The following is a 2500-nucleotide window of genomic DNA, read 5'->3' as shown; positions in this document are numbered from 1 at the left end:
ACGTACATACGCATGCACGTACACACGCACGTACACACACACGTACACACGCACGTACACACACGCACGGACGCACACACACACACACACACACACACACACACACACACACACACACACACACACACACACACACACACACACACACACACACACACACACACACACACACACACACACACACACACACACACACACACACTCACTCACTCACTCACTCACTCACTCACTCACTCAGCTGCTTGGGAGGACCCGCATTGGTCGTCGTAAATTCGAATAAATGGTCGTTTGCGGAGAGACGAGAAACGACCTCGCTGGCAGAGTGAGTCACGGCCGGAGAGGGGGTCGTGGGGGGAGCGGCACGAGAGGACCGCATTAACACGGGTCGTGGCACTGGGTCGTGGCACTGGGTCGCGGCACCGGGCGTCTCCCTCGAGGGCCAGCCGGTATCTCCGGGAATATCTCGGGACTTGATCCTCGGCGTGCGTGACGAGGGTCATTTCGGGCGCCGCTTTGTGTTGCTGCGTTTCGGCGCTGTCGTCTCCTCCCTCCCCCTTCTGTGTCATCTCTTCCACCCTTTCCCCTCTTTCACCGTTTTCTCTCTTTCCTTTCCTGCCCTTCCGTCCCTCCCCACCTCTTCCCTTCCCTTCTCGTCCCGCCCCACCCCATCTCTTCCCTTCCCTTCCCAGTCCACCCCTCCCCTCCCTACCCCTTCCCTTCCATCTCCTCGCTTTCCCTTCTATCCCCTCCCTTTCCCTCCACTCTCCTCCCCTCCCCTCTCTTCCCCTTCCTTTCTCCTCTTTCCTATCCCCTTCCCTCCCCTCTGCTCTCCTCCCTTACCCCATCCCTTCCATTCCCTTTCCTCTCCTCGCCTCCCCACCCCTCTACTTCCCTTCCTTCCCCTCTCCTCTCCTCCCCTCCCCATCCCTTCCTTTCCCTTCCCCTCTCTCCCCTTCCCTTCCCTCCTTTCCCTTCCCCTTCCCTTCCCTTCCCTCCCTTTTCCTCCCCTCCCCTCCTCTTGCCCTCTCTTGTCAGTGTTTTTTTTTCATGCTCTGCCTCTCGTCATCATTTTGTAATCGTCTTTTTTATCTTGTTTTAATTTTTAATTTTTTTTGTGACTCTCTCTCTCTCTCTCTCTCTCTCTCTCTCTCTCTCTCTCTCTCTCTCTCTCTCTCTCTCTCTCTCTCTCTCTCTCTCTCTCTCTCATCTCTCACTCTCGTCATTCTGTAATCGCCTTTTTTATCTTGTTTTCACTTTTTTTAAATTTTATTTTTATTCCTGTCTCCCTCTTTCTATTTCCGTCTCCCTCTCCCTCCCCTTTCGCCCCCTCTCTCTCGTCTGTTTCATTTATTTTCCTCTGCCTCCCTTTCTTCTCATCCTGGTCGGTCTCTCCCCCTTCCCTTCTAGGTCACCTGCCTCCCCTTTTCTCGTCTTCTTCGTCAATTTTTATCTGTTTTTCCTTATTCTCTTATTCGTTCGCTCACGTGATCGGTAATCTGCTTGTCACTCTCTTCAATTTTTCCCATGCCAATTTCACCGGACTTTCCTACCCCTTGTTTTTTTTTTTCTTATTTTCTCTTTTATGGTTATTTTTCTTTTGTTGTTTGTTGTTTATGGTTTGTTTCTATTTCTGAAATCCTTTCCCGGTTTTTCTTTGTCCTTCATTTTTATTTATTTATTTTTGTTTTTTTGGGGGAGATTGTTTTCTTTCTTGACGGACTAATTTTCAAGAAATGAGTATCAATTGGTGTTTATTTTTTGTCTCTTCTGTGTGTCGTCTTTGTTTTCCCTTCCGTGTCCTCGCCTTTTCCGAATCGCAGAGCCTTTGTCTCATGCGATTATTTGAAGAGGTTTATTGATGACGCGGCCGAACAGCTGATCGATGACGCGGCCGAACAGCTGATCGATGACGAGTGGTTCCGTCGCGGAGTGGCCATTCAAGCTCGTAATAATGATAGTAATTGTAGTACGTGCAGCTGCCATTGTTAACTCGTGATGGATTGTGTGTGTTTTTTTTAGAGTTTTGAGACAAAGGAGTAAGGGAGAAAGAAGAAAAGTGTAAAAGAAAAGGAGGGGGGGGGGGGGGAAAGGAAGGAATGATGTGGGTTCGTCGAGGAATGTCGTAAAATACGGGGAGGTAATTCGCATTAGGCAACTGAGGCGAAGGGCGATCGAGAGGGGGTTTTCAGTCTCGTGTTTTTTTTTTTTTTTTTCTTCTGTCTTTTTATCACTTTATGGCGACGAGAAACAAAAGTGATTGACGGTGACTGAATGTATTATTTTTTTTTTCGAGCCTTTTCTTTTCTTTCATCCCTCGATATTTCGTTCCAGCCGCGAGAAAATTGGGAGTGTGACGATTCAATTCCTGGGCCGCCATTGTGACGCTTGCGAGTGTAGGTTAGCGGGGGAGGTGGAAAAAGGGAGGGGGGGGGGGGAGTGTAGTGTCTTTTTCTATTATTCACTATAACCTTTTCGTTAGATCGGGTGTCGTGAAGGTTGT

The sequence above is a fragment of the Penaeus vannamei genome, chromosome 3, assembly GCF_042767895.1.
Source record: "Penaeus vannamei isolate JL-2024 chromosome 3, ASM4276789v1, whole genome shotgun sequence".
In the NCBI taxonomy this organism is placed as follows: domain Eukaryota; kingdom Metazoa; phylum Arthropoda; class Malacostraca; order Decapoda; family Penaeidae; genus Penaeus; species Penaeus vannamei.
Note: the sequence above shows the minus strand (reverse complement) of the source record.